The sequence below is a fragment of the Papaver somniferum genome, chromosome 7 (assembly GCF_003573695.1).
Source record: "Papaver somniferum cultivar HN1 chromosome 7, ASM357369v1, whole genome shotgun sequence".
NCBI classification, from domain to species: Eukaryota; Viridiplantae; Streptophyta; class Magnoliopsida; order Ranunculales; family Papaveraceae; genus Papaver; species Papaver somniferum.
Genome location: NC_039364.1, coordinates 41,757,243 through 41,772,474, shown reverse-complemented (window position 1 = coordinate 41,772,474; position 15,232 = coordinate 41,757,243). Strand labels below are relative to the sequence as shown.

At 36.3% G+C, this 15,232-nt stretch overlaps 1 long non-coding RNA gene across 1 annotated transcript; it reads right to left on the bottom strand.

The window, feature by feature from the left end:
* Nucleotides 1–10,241: 10,241 nt before the first annotated feature.
* Nucleotides 10,242–14,704, bottom strand: LOC113297083. The gene is made up of 4 exons (XR_003333266.1): nt 14,500–14,704; nt 13,510–13,573; nt 11,991–12,118; nt 10,242–10,621 (listed from the first exon to the last, which is right to left on the bottom strand). It is a non-coding gene; the product is annotated as an uncharacterized LOC113297083 (long non-coding RNA).
* Between the last annotated feature and the right edge of the window lie 528 nt (nt 14,705–15,232).

Below are 15,232 nucleotides of genomic sequence, written 5' to 3'. Positions count from 1 at the left end.
TTTTATGGGTAACATTTGGTTTTGTCGGGTTTGAAAAAGAAATTTGGTTTTTAATGGGTTTTAGAAAATTTGGACTTAATGGGAAAAGAAAACACTTTGGTTTATTGGGTTTTGAAAACTTTGGTTTTATGGGATAAAAGGCCAAGCCCACTGTTGGGTTTTGGAAAAATTGTTGTGAAACAGAGCCCAACTCGGCCTAGAGTTTGGGTACACGGCCCACTAACGACTTCAGCAAGCCCAGAAACTAACGAAGCCCAGCTGAGTTGGTAGGTTCAGTTAAACTTGTTTAGGTTGTTTGTTGGGTTTTTGAAACCCAAAATTTTGATAGGGACAATCCCACAGTTAAGCTCAAATACAAACCCAAAAGTTAACTTAAATTACAAGCCCAACAAAAAAATGGAAAAAATTATTACAAGCCCACAAATTAAAAATGGAAGCCCACAGGTTGGGTTCTCTTAATGGGTTTAGGCTTACTTGCTTAAGCACAGCCCAGCTGCTCTGTTTTTAGTTGCACAGCCCAGTTGGGCCTTGTTCTTTTCCTTAGCTTGTGTAGCCCAGTTGTGTTTTGGTCTAGCTACAGCAGCAGACAACAACACCAGATCAACTCAGCAACAGACAGGCTTGGCCTGGCAGGAAACAGCAGCAGCACCAGGTCAGTTTGTGGCCCTCACAGCAAGGTCACAGCAACAACAAGGGGCAACAGCTTCAGCAACAGCAGGGGCAACAGCTTCAGCAACACAGCTGTTGGCAGCAGCACCACAGGCAGCAGCAGGTAAAGCAGCAACAGGTCCTTGGCAAGCAACAGGTCAGTTGGAGAAGGCACCTGTTACTCAACAGAGTTATCAGTTAAGAGCAAGCTACAAAGAACAGGAAAATTACACTAGATGCTACACTAAATGCTCATGCAGGAATGCAATGCAAAGATGAATATGCAAGTTATGATGCAGGAATGTAAGCAAGAAAACAACTTCAACACAGCACCAGTCCCCGGCAGCGGCGCCAAAAACTTGGTAGGCTTTTAAGAGTGTAAAATAAGAGCAAGAAAGAAGCCTACTTGTTATACCTGCAAGTGCACAGGGTCTGTTGTAGTAGATGTGTGCAAGTCAGGGTCGAACCACAGAGACTAGGTGTGTGTGATTGAAGGTTTCCTAGCTAAGCTAGATCTCTAAGTGTAGCAGTGGCAGTGAGCTAATGAAACAAAGGCAATGAGCCTAAGGCAGTGAAGTGACAGCAAAGAAGTAAAGGGAATCAAATAAAAACAAGAAACAGTAAAGGAAAGAGGGATTTTGGGTGAAGACTAGGGATTAGATTCCACCATTTCACCTAGACTAAGTTATCCTAGTTCCACATAAATCTTGTCCCTTGTATAGTTATCAGTGAGCTTCTTGGCTCAACTGACTAACTAGATGGCAGTGGAGGTTCTATGCCTGCTGCTCATCAAAGGGTTGGGTTAGAAAGGAAGCTAAAGGCACTAAGATAATTCTAATCCTAGTAGTAGTTGGGGCTCTCACACTGAAACTACCCACAGAGAAGCCACTTAGGTGTTTTAACAACCTAAAGGATGTTCTAATCACAACTAAAGTATTCATCCTAAGTACTAATTGTCTGATTTAGAGTACAACTAGTCAGAGATTCATAACAGACAATTAAGCATGAGCTGTAGCACAATCACATAGTGGTGTTCTAACTACAATGCATACATGATATGCACTGTGAGAGCAAAATGTAAAGTGCTTTGATTAAGACTATCCTAAACATTTCAAGCACAACAAGAATTATGTTTATAACTGAATGAAACTTAGCAATGGTTCAAAGGGTTTCCTCATCACCCTAGCTATGAGCTTAGAACATGGAAATTACACTTGAAACAACATTGCATTCAAACAAAACATGAACTGAAGATAACACAGTTGAGGAACTGGCTAGTCCAGTCCTCTTGGGTGAAGCTCTGGCTAGCCCAGGCATAAGTTTTACATACACCCAATGTTCTCAATTTATAGTACAATGTTTTCCCGCAAAATTTAGAAACCCTAAATTTTGAAACCCTAATTTTGATTTTGGGAATTTTCAATTCAACTCACCCACTGTGATTTCTGCTTCGACCCATGCTCGTACATCTCCTCCTCTGATAATGCTGCTGCTCTTGTCGTCTCTGAAATACTAGCTCGAGATGTTTTACAAATCCCACACCCTAGGGTTCAGAGAAAGAGGTGCGAGTTTTTTAAAATGTCTAGGCTAGTAAGGGATGGGTTTTGGGGGAAGGACTGAGCTGATGGAGGTGATATGGTGGTGTCGGGGTATGGAGATGGAAGAGAGGCATAGGAGACAGTGGAGGTGGTGGTGTTGCAGACGAGAAGAGAGTTTTGCAGAGAATTTGGGAAGAAGATAGGGGAAGAGATCGATGGAAATGGGATTAGGGTTCGTTTGGTTGAGGGTGTAGGTTTCTGATGCTAGGGTGTGAGGCGGGTGTATCAAAGGTTGATGCTCAGCGAAGCGAAAGCGTAGGATGAAAAGGTGATGGAATGATCCAACGGCGCGATAGGAACGACCGTTGGATGATGAGATACAACAAAACTGACGGCTTCAGATGGAGTTAGGTACTATAGTGTTTGACAGGAGCTTCGGATTTTGATGCACAATGATGAGGAGACCGTTGGATGACAAGATGGATCCAATCTGACGGCTCCCATGGAAATGGGTATGGATAATGGAAATGGATTTGGGTAAGGGTTTTAGGCCTTGGGTATGCCAATCCCATATCTTCTTTAAGAACAATTCTTCCTCTTCAAGCCCACTTCTAGTTGATCCGGCTCTTGCAAACATCATTCTTCGCTTCCTCCTAGCGAGAGTCTTTGTCGTTCCTTTGCTCTTTTCGCTCCGTGAGATAACCAGGCTTTATTTAGTACCTAAAAATGCAAAATTAATTAAGAAAAGTATTTATTCTTGAAAACAACGAAAACACAGAATATGGGATAAAATGTAGAATTAATGCACAAAAGATGAGTTAAATGCCAAGAAAAATATATAAAAATATGCACTTTTTAGCACTCATCACTTTGGCTTGCTAATTGACTTGGAGGAACCACATTATCTTCATCCTCACTTTCCTCTTCATCTTGCTCATCGTGGTCACGGATTACAGCTCGACTACGGTCACCACCACTCACCCAAATTATCCCTCTTGTCTCAGCCCCCAAACGCTTTTTACGACCTTCATCTTTCCCTCGAGGACGGAGAGATTGAGGAGTATCAAGACCGTCCTTCCTTTTTCTCTTAGTGACCGCATCTTTAGTTTTTATTTTGTTAGCCTCCTTGGCTTTTGACCTATATCATAAAATCACACGAAATGAATGTGAGACAACTCACTTTCAGTTTTTCTACCGGCATTGACTTACTGAAACAAAGCACGCCGGTTGTCTGTTCTGGCGTTAAACAATGACTGTCGACAATTCCGGTAATCATATGTAATTTTCCTGTATGTTTTAAGTCCACTACCGGCATGCTCGTAATAAATCAATTTCATGCCGTAACCTGGTGCCGGCATTCGAATCAACCTAAAAATCTATGCCGATTTAGGTGACAAATTCTTAAGTTTTCCTGTATGTTTTAAGTCTACTATCGGCATGCTCGAAATAAATCAATTCCATGTTGTAACCTGGTGCCGGCATTCGAATCAACCTAAATATCTATGCCGGTACTGGTGACAAATTCATAAACTCTCCTGTATGTTTTAAGTCCACTACCGGCATGCTCGAATTTTTACAAAAGAATGTCGGTACTATAAACCGGCATACAATGCAACTAAAAGTCTATACCGGTACTGGTGAAAAATTCATAAACTCTCATGTATGTTTTTAGACCACTACCGGCATGCTCGAATTTTTACAAAAGAATGTCGGTACTATAAACCGGCATACAATGCAACCAAAAGTCTATACCGGTACTGGTGACAAATTCATAAACTCTCTTGTATGTTTTTAGACCACTACCGGCATACAAGAATAGTTATAAATGACTGCCGGTACCAAGAACCGGCAGGGAATTCGACCCAAATTCTATGCCGGTATCGAAAATTCAGTTTCTGGTGAATCTGCGGAATAAAACCGGCATTGCATTCATCCTAGATTGAATGCCGGAAGGTAAAACCGGCACCGTATTCATACATATTCATTGTCGGTAATCACTGAAACTCAACTATTTCAGTTAGGGTTTGCGATTCTAACCTAAATCCATTGCTATAAATCGATTAAAACACTCATAAAGTAGTTTAAAATCACTTACCTTCTCACAGAAGCCATGGTTGCGAGAGGTTGATTGTCAGAATCCGCTGCTTGTTCTTCTTCTTGCTCTTGAGCAATCTTAGCAATTCTTTGTTCCTGTTTTTGTTGAGCAATCGATTTTGAGTTCGATTGGGCATTCGTTTTATTTCGTGGAGGCATTGTTTATGATTCGGGTAGGTTAATCGACGAAGAAATTTTTGAATCGACGAAGAACGGATGAAGAACGATGAAATTTTTTTTTTCAAAACCTAACCCTAGGTCAGTGCCGGTACTGAAATGAGGGATATATGAATTTGGTTTTTGATTTTAATGTTTTAGGAGAAAGGGTATAATGGTCTTTTCATAATGTTTTTTAATTAATCAAATGGTATTTTAGTATTTTCATACCCAAAAATCACCCCTTAGCACACACCATGGGTTGGGGGAAGTAATCAATATCCCCCAATTAATTGTTCTTTATTTATGTTTATCTTTTACTATTTGGTAAGTTTTGTACACCTTTATGGTGGTTTTATCTCCTCTTCTAAAGAGATTTATCTCGGCTTTAATGGTCGTTCTTGGTTATTATGGGTTTTAGATCTCTAGTGGTCTCTCCATTGACGAACTTTTTATCGTTTTGTACACCCAGTGTAACCTTGAACTTCTATTAATGAAAAGATTCATTTGTTTCAAAAATAAATAATTGAATAAGGTGTTAGAGCATTGCTTGGTTGAACCCGCCAAGCTTTGGTATGTGAAGTTTGGTTATGATATTTTAGTTCCAAAACTCAAGATCGCTTGATTAGATTACTAGAGTCAACTTCGTTAGGTTAGACTAGGAAGTCCAGAAATGTTCAGATATATAAATATTACTATAAAGAACCTGGATAATTTGAAGACATATTTACATCAACAATCCAAATAATTAAGCACAAGTTCGAATTGAACTACCCTATTTGATGTCTTTCGCAAGAGAACAACATAAGCGAACTGAAAAGACGAGGGTACCCAAATAAACCTCAATCTAAAAAATTTCCACCTATAAGTCCTTTCTCCGAAAGTGATTGTCTATGTACTGAGTCGAGACAATATAACTAATCGGTTCATACTTCGTGTGATCGTCCATGGATACGAGATCGAGACAATACGACAACAAGATAACTTGTGCGATTGACTATGGGTACAAGATCGAGACAATACAACAACGAAGTATGTTTACTTGATAATAGGTTCAGACTTAACCAAACACAATAGGATTTCTATCAAGTAAATAGGAATTAACGTTTGTGTATTTTACTTCAAATTATAATAAAACAATTATAATTGCGGAAACAGAAAAGTAAAATACACGGCAAGATTTTGTTAACGAGGAAACTGCAAATGCAGAAAAACCCCGGGACCTTGTCCAGAATTGAATACTCTCAGGATTAAGCCTCTATACAAAATCTAAACCAACTTCGTATAGTTGAGACCAAGCAACTAAACCTATAGTTCACCTAGTTCCGTTTGTATCCCTGCGCCTCCAACTTGTAATAAGTCACGCACTTGGAACAATTCCTTTGGTTCGTATTCCAAACAGCAAAGGAACAACAAATCTGTTCGGTAACAACTCTTTTCAAACAAGTGATATGAGTTTGACAAAAGGCTCTTTTGTTTATCCCAATAAACTCCTTTGTCAGGTTCTTAGATCTATCTCAATACAACTACCAAAGCAATTGTCTAGATTTTGCAATCAATACTTCTTAGTCACAAAGACAATATATTGATGTCGATCTACTCAACTAATCAATCAAGGTTATCACAAAGATAAACCGATTATAGTTGGATCCCCAGCCGATCAAGTTTTGTGCAGGCCAAAGATTATGTACTCAAACAAGCAATCTTCTTTGTCTTCAAATCTTCTTAGATCTTCAATAAACACTTGCACACAATCAACTTGAATCTCTTGTGATCAATCACACACAGAAAGGAGTCTGTTAACAATGGATTATCCCAAGACGTATTTAGATCTACAAACAGTCTAAAGATCCCCGTCGAAACTTCGATCTAGTTTGAGTGAATCTTATATAAGAAGAGAATATTCTCAAGCATAAACAAACCAGGTGCAATCAAAGTTCAACAACCTTTAGTCAATCAAATCAATCGAAAACTAATAATAAACTGCAATTATAGAGTTTGCCACCAACGGTACTCGTAGAGCTTCCCAATCCCGAAGAAGTCTTTAAAACGAGCGGTCGTAGAAGATTTCACCTAATTAGGGTACTTTCCTCTCCGAATAGACGACTTCACCAATAGAAACACAACTAGGTAGTTTTGCTGGCTCTTAAAATTAGTTTGCTTCAAATGCAAACTTCAATATTTATAGACCAAGGAAGTTTGGACACCAAGGAATTTCCAAAACCGAAAATATTCTCAAGATATGCAATATATTTCCAAATTCGGTTTTCATAATTCCTGGAAATGCTCTGTCCAAATATTGACCGAAATCTCAATAGAAAATTTCCAATTAGTAAATGCACAATACCAATTTTTATTTTCTAAAGATATGCATTTTAATTGCTGGAAATTAAAAGCATATAAAACTAAAAACCTTAATTAAAAGATTCTCAATTTATTTCGATCCGGGATTCTTTCCTTTAGCTATTAAGGAATATCTTTGAACAATAAAAGATAAGAGTTACTGCACATTTTCTAAGTATGTCGACATCTTTACTTTGTAAATCCTTTTTCATATTTACAATCTTGGAACCGATTTGCCACACTTCCAAACGAGTTTAGAATTGGTTCATCCGAGTTCCAAGAACTATGTGATTGATCAAAAACATTCAATCACCATTAATGAGTTTAACGGTTCTACCAAAACAAGTTTCGGTTCTAACTCCATGTGGGTACTAGGATCGATCACACTAGTTACTAAAAGTTGGTTGACTAGGTACTAGGATCGGTTATTACATATATATGGTATAAACTTGTATTCGGTTTCACAAGTTATAGGATCGGTCACACCAATTACTAAAACTTCTTAACCTACTACAAGGATCAATTACACATCTTGTGATTAGTCCCAACCAAGTTCTAGGATCGGTCACCCAATGACTAGGAATGGTCACACTAATTACAAATATCGATCATACCATCTCAGGTGATTACTTAAGATCGGTTTTACAAATAAAAGTCATACCAATACAAAAGTCAGGCATTGTTAATAGTTTTATCAAGATACATAAACAAGTTATGAGCGATTATACTAAACACACTTATTGGTAATCCAAAGATTTGCAACGAATAATAATACCAATAAGCCTAGCGATTTCCATTTCAATTCATAAAACACGTTTATGAATTGTACTTCCTTTAAACGAATGTAAAACATTGTTTCCTAGGACGAAATCTCCACCCATGCCCGTACACATAATCACAATAGAATTCATACGATTATGTCGATGTCTTGTATACGAAGTTCAAAAGATATACGTTATACGTCGTATTGTAATTCCTTAATACTATGTCTAACTAGAGTATAATCATTCACAGCTTCGCAGTTATGTTTTCAATATGCACGACTTGAAAGATAAGTTAGGAATGAAACAGTTCAAGTTAAATATTACTAACCTCAAGTGGAAGGATGATGTCTTCGTTGTAGCTCTTTACTTCTTCACAATCTTCAAATCTTCACGTAATACTTGTAAGTCTCATATCCTAGTAACTTTCTAGCTAACCTATACGAAGTTGATTCTAGTAAATAATCAAGCGACTCTTTAAATGAGTTTTGATTCACTAAAGTATGACAACCAAACTTGACATACCAACGCTTGGTGGGTTCAACCGAGCAATGCTCTAACAATCTCCCCCTTTGTCAATTTTAGCGAATAAAAAATTGACTAAGCACCTTAATTCTTTTGCTAAACTGATTGTACAAATAAAACTGCTTGTTCGATAAGACCAAAATAAAGATCAGAATTAACTCTATTGTTCTCATCAGGTTCTAATTATTCAAATAACAACTTAGACCTTTCACTTTTAAACAAGACAAGTACTATGTTAGTTAACTAGCATTTCTTGTTAAGGCATTGGATTAGACTTGAATAACCGAAACCTCCACTTTGATAAGTCTAACTAAGATCATAAATAACTTAGCTTCTCTTATCCGGAATCCAATTGGACTAAATAATTGATTCCAAAAACCGTTTTTGTTAAGCCATAAACAATTCATACAAACCAAATAAATCAATTGCATAATTATTGACCTCAACCGGAAGCAATTGAAACAAACAGAGACATTATAGTACCGCAATTGCACCGAAATTTTGTAAGCCTAAACAATTGATACTGAACGATAAAGCAAGATAAATAGTTTTTCTTAACCGGAAACAGTTGAATCACACATACATCCATACACGAATAATGGAATAAACATCAATTGTACCGAAATTTTGTTAAGCAAAAGCAATAAATATATGCAATAAAATCAGGTTTTTCTTAAACAGGAAAACGATTAACTAACAAATTCGTTACCTCAGATTCCGCATCCTCTTCACCTCAGAAAGATATGTCATTAAGCGCAAGTTCACATTAGAACTCTCCCCCGTGTGTTGTCATCCTCTCGCCAAAACAAAAGAACAACAACAAAGACTAACCTTTACCAGAGAAAGGCTGAAAACCGGTTTTAACTAATGCGATGCAAAAGTTGAAACCCCGAAACACATATGCTTTTATGCTACCAAAAGCGATTCAACATATTGTGACTTTTTCACATATTAGTTTCAATCGGAACCCCTTATGATCCTTTGATAAATCCTACCAACATGGGCTAGAACTTAATCCTGCTAAACCAAAAAGTCACCCAAACCATAAGGGTTCACACAATATGAGATCGAATATTAAGGTTAAAAACCGAAATCAAACATCCCATAAACATACATAGCAATTATATAAAGCATTCAAGTACATGCTATGTAATCGAAAACTATCACAATAAAAATTATAAAGTAATAATTTTATTCATAAATATTAGATAGTTTTATTCAAAATAGACCTAATACAATTATTGAAAGAAATCAAAAACTGATGTCTATTTTCTTGATTAATTCTTCATCTCAATGCTAGAGGAAGGTAGATTATTACTCTCAGTCTTCATCTTGTGAAATTCTTCAAGTAGATAACCTTATTGTTTGACCAGAATTTCTTGCAGTTGAGAAATTTTCGTGAAGGATTCTGCAAGAACATGTAATTTTGTCTTTGATTGAACACAAAAGTGTGTCAATGATTCAATACACTGATCTTTCTTCAGCATATTCTCTCTTTCCTTCTTGCTAAGCCAGTCTGTAACGGACCAGTGAATTTTCCCTCCTAATGGGCTGGTTTTCAACCCATTAGAAAGGCCAAGACTCCAGTCACGCCACTCAAAAATTGATACATAAAATAAAATACATAAGGAAACAGTGAGGTTTATTTGAGATTTAAGTGTTAAATGAAAATGTATATGAGCACAAAGAAAATTTAAACAAAAATGTAGACTCAACGTAGATATCATTCTTAAATCCAAATCTTAATGTCAAATTACAAAGGTTCAGTACCTCCTATTATGCTCAGTAGTTGAAACAAGACCAATTACCATCCATACTGGTATTTGTGGTTAGCCTTTTGAAAAAAATTTAAGTATTACACAGTAGGAATTTAGAAGAGCGCGGCACATAAGACGACCGAGCACACATAAGAAGCACGTATAAAAATTTGGCACAACTTAACATCAAAGTAGATACCAAGGCATTTTAAGAAAGTCAAAGGCTTAATAATGATTTAAACTTGATAGGAAGAGTTTAAAACTACCCTCTCTATTCAGGTGGTATAGTACTGTGCCCACAAACCATTTAAAGCTAGATAATTCGTACAGAATCGAGATAAACAAAAATTCAAACTTAGCTGAATCAAGTGTATAAGAGTCTACACCACCCTCCTGATTTTCAATCAAAAATGCTCAAGTTAATAAAAACATCTTATCATCTGCTATTTATGAGTCACACTTAGACATTTCAAGCACCCAGTTATAAATGTAGTCTAGGCAAATCCAAACTAAATACAAATGTAAAATATGTAGGATGCATACTGCATGGTTAAGCTAAGTTAATTGATATCTGCTACACATAAATATTTAAAAACAAAGACCATAAAAAGATCATTTACAAGATCCCAATGATAGCGGTAAAATATACAAAAATGGAATGGGATCGAGGAAAACAAACTAAACTACCCAGGTACCCCGTGATATACAATATCAAAAGATTAACAAAATACTAACTTTCAAGCGCTAACAGCTTTCCGTAAGCTCTGCCCGGCTTACTGCTGCAACTTCTCTTCGTACTCTGAGGGGGGCAAACAAAACAAAGGGAGTGAGCGAATGCCCAGTAGAGGGTATAACGATAAAAACGCAATGCGAGAGATAAACATGGATAATAAATAAAAGCACCAGCTAAACAGAAATATAGAAATGTAATTCAGCAGCAGCTAAATAAAAAAATGCAGAAATGTAAGTCTTGCGCAAATATAAATCATAAAAATATTCAAAGCCGCAAATAACATTTACTCTACTTCTCATGGCCAGTGCCACCGTCAGGGTAGTTCTGGTTACCAGCCATCGTTGCCGCAACGATCTTCCGGGTTGCCACCGAGGTGGTGGGGTGCCACTTAGGCCTGACGTTCCTAAAGTAAAGCGCTTTTTATTTCTTACTGGCAGCAATCTCAAGTGAACTCTCATATAAAAGAATATTTAAACCATGGCAAATTCACAAAATGCAAGGCAACGATGCCGCAACTTACACGAAAAACTTTATTTTGTTTTATTAATCAAAATACCCATAAGATTTAACCAGTAGGCTAGTGCAAAGATTGGGTCTCATTGCATGTACCAAAAACGAAACTCATTAAGTAATTTTCCCAAACAGATAATAGACAATTGTAGAGAACCAAAATACAAGCTGGATTGAAAACAAAAACCAAAAACCGAATGACTGCAAAACAAATCATTTATACAATTGTAACCAAATCCAATTCAGTATGCAAGAGTCAAACTAAGAAATTTTATAATTTCCAACCAAATCTCTTATCATGTAAAAATCATCAAATACAGGGATAATTTGAAGAAATTAAGTTTGTAAACAAAATATGTCAATCCATGGTTAACAAAATACCTTCAATAAACATTAAGTTAACGTTGAAGTAAAAATGCAGTAACAACAGAAAAATGGAGAAAAACATCAAGTGAAAAGGAATCGAAAGAAAACCCCCTACCTGTGCAGATAGATCTTCAACCGAAAAACAGATGATGGGTTGAGTTTAAATTCGCCTTTACCAAATCAAAAACTTCTTGACTGTGTGAAATGGTTGGGAAGAAAACTCTGGTTTTGAGAGAGGAGTTTGTCAGAGATTTCCAAGAAAAAGAGTTTTTACCCCTCTTAAGTTTGGTTCACAGTATCAAAGACCCAAAAATCCTTAGCTGCTCGTGTCTGTAACGTGGCACCCATGCTAAAAATTTCTCTAGAATTCTCCAAAGTATCTACTAAGCATGCTCCCTAACAATACTAAGGGATAACTGCTTAGCTAAACAAGAATTCATATGGGTTGGGCTAGCCAAAAGCCCAAGGAAAATATTCGTGTCGCTACACCATTACACCCTAAAAAAAAAAAGAATTGCATCCCGCAATTAAAATTAATTCAAAGAGCTATGAAGATTACCTTCAACTAGCTTCGGCAACAGTGTTGACAGAACCCAACAGTTTTTCAAAACCATTCTCAAGGCGTGTTGTCCTCTTGTTGAGATTTCTTTTCTTACGTACAGAGCTTGATGCTACCGACACAGACATCTTCAAAAAGAAACTAAGCGTAAGATTTACAATTGGTTAGTAATGTACGTTACTAACACACCAAAATGATATGTATATCACGGTATCCAGATAGTTTCCCCAATCCCCAAAATCAACGACTCTTTCAAACAACAATACCATCAAACTCTTAGAAAAAGAATTCCAGGGAAATCTTTAACCATCATGTTTCAAAATCCAGAGTTGTATAACAAACAAGAATACATTAGTATGAGCAAAAAGAAAGGTCATTCGTAAACTGAAACCGATTCAAATGCAATTCACCAACATATCACTATAGTATTTAAACAATCTAAGTACACGAAAGTGAACAGAACTTTGAAAAATCGACCATTTCAGCAAGTAAGAAAACCAAACATAATCCCGATAAGTCGGAACCTTCGTTCTGCTACCAACTGTAACGGACCAGTGAATTTTCCCTCCTAATGGGCTGGTTTTCAACCCGTTAGCAAGGCCAAGACTCCAGTCACGCCACTCAAAAATTGATACGTAAAATAAAATACATAACGAAACAGTGAGGTTTATTTGAGATTTAAGTGTTAAATGGAAATGTATATGAGCACAAAGAAAATTTAAACAAAAATGTAGACTCAACGTAGATATCAGTCTTAAATCCAAATCTTAATGTTAAATTACAAAGGTTCAGTACCTCCTATTATGCTCAGTAGTTGAAACAAGACCAATTACCATCTATACTAGTATTTGTGGTTAGCATTATGAAAAAAACTTAAGTATTACACAGTAGGAATTTAGAAGAGAGCGGCACATAAGACAAGACCGAGCACACATAAGAAGCACGCATAAAAATTTGACACAGCTTAACATCAAAGTAGATACTAAGGCATTTTAAGAAAGTCAAAGGCTTAATAATGATTTACACTTGACAGGAAGAGTTTAAAACTACCCTCTCTATTCAGGTGGTATAGTACTGTGCCCACAAACCATTTAAAGCTAGATAATTCGTACATAATCAAGATAAATAAAAATTCAAACTTAGCTGAATCAAGTGTATAAGAGTCTACACCACCCTCCTGATTTTCAATCAAAAATGCTCAAGTTAGTAAAAACATCTTATCATCTGCTATTTATGAGTCACACTTAGACATTTCAAGCACCCAATTATAAATGTAGTCTAGGCAAATCCAAACTAAATACAAATGTAAAATATGTAGGATGCATATTGCATGGTTAAGCTAAGTTAATTGATATCTACTACACATAAATATTTAAAAACAAAGACCATAAAAAGATCATTTACAAGATCCCAATGATAGCGGTAAAATATACAAAAATGGAATGGGATCGAGGAAAACAAACTAAACTACCCAGGTACCCCGTGATATACAATATCAAAAGATTAACAAAATACTAACTTTCAAGCGCTAACAGCTTTCCGTAAGCTCTGCCCGGCTTACTGCTGCAACTTCTCTTCGTACTCTGAGGGGGGAAAACAAAACAAAGGGAGTGAGTGAATGCCCAGTAGAGGGTATAACGATAAAAACGCAATGCGAGAGATAAACATGGATAATAAATAAAAGCACCAGCTAAACAGAAATATAGAAATGTAATTCAGCAGCAGCTAAATAAAAAAAATGCAGAAATGTAAGTCTTGCGCAAATATAAATCATAAAAATATTCAAGGCCGCAAATAACATTTACTCTACTTCTCATGGCCAGTGCCACCGTCAGGGTAGTTCTGGTTACCAGCCATCATTGTCGCAACGATCTTCCTGGTTGCCACCGAGGTGGTGGGGTGCCACTTAGGCCCGACGTTCCTAAAGTATAGCACTTTTTATTTCTTACTGGCAGCAATCTCAAGTGAACTCTCATATGAAAGAATATTTAAACCATGGCAAATTCACAAAATGAAAGGAAACGATGCCGCAACTTACACGAAAAACTTTATTTTGTTTTATTAATCAAAATACCCATAAGATTTAACCAGTAGGCTAGTGCAAAGATTGGGTCTCATTGCATGTACCAAAAACGAAACTCATTAAGTAATTTTCCCAAACAGATAATAGACAATTGTAGAGAACCAAAATACAAGCTGGATTGAAAACAAAAACCAAAAATTGAATGACTGCAAAACAAATCATTTATACAATTGTAACCAAACCCAATTCAGTATGCAAGAGTCAAACTAAGAAATTTTATAATTTCCAACCAAATCTCTTATCATGTAAAAATCATCAAATACAGGGATAATTTGAAGAAATTAAGTTTGTAAACAAAATATGTCAATCCATGGTTAACAAAATACCTTCAATAAACATTAAGTTAACGTTGAAGTAAAAATGCAGTAACAACAGAAAAATGGAGAAAAACATCAAGTGAAAAGGAATCGAAAGAAAACCCCCTACCTGTGCAGATAGATCTTCAACCGAAAAACAGATGATGGGTTGAGTTTAAATTCTCCTTTACCAAATCAAAAACTTCTTGACTGTGTGAAATGGTTGGGAAGAAAACTCTGGTTTTGAGAGAGGAGTTTGTCAGAGATTTCCAAGAAAAAGAGTTTTTACCCCTCTTAAGTTTGGTTCACAGTATCAAAGACCCAAAAATCCTTAGCTGCTCGTGTCTGTAACGTGGCACCCATGCTAAAAATTTCTCTAGAATTCTCCAAAGTATCTACTAAGCATACTTCCTAACAATACTAAGGGATAACTGCTTGGCTAAACAAGAATTCATATGGGTTGGGCTAGCCAAAAGCCCAAGAAAAATATTCGTGTCGCTACACAATCTCTCTTTTTGATTTTGTTATTTGATTTCTCTATATCAAGAAAAGATGCAGACTTATTCTTAAAGTGATCTTTCTGATCTAGCATCTTATCAAGAGATGACACTGGATCCAGACTCATAGTTCGGATAAGGAATGACCAAGAAAAGAGAAGGATCTTTTTATAATTTTCATACTTCCGAAAATATAATATTCCTAAAGATACGAATATCTCAAATATTTTCATTTAGTAGATTTTATTTCCATAATCTACACATAAGTGCCTATCTTTCTTTTTCCTCACAAAAATTTGGCACACGAGGTGAGGAAAGAATTCTAATACCGATCATGTGGTATTAGTATGAGATTTTCTCTCATTA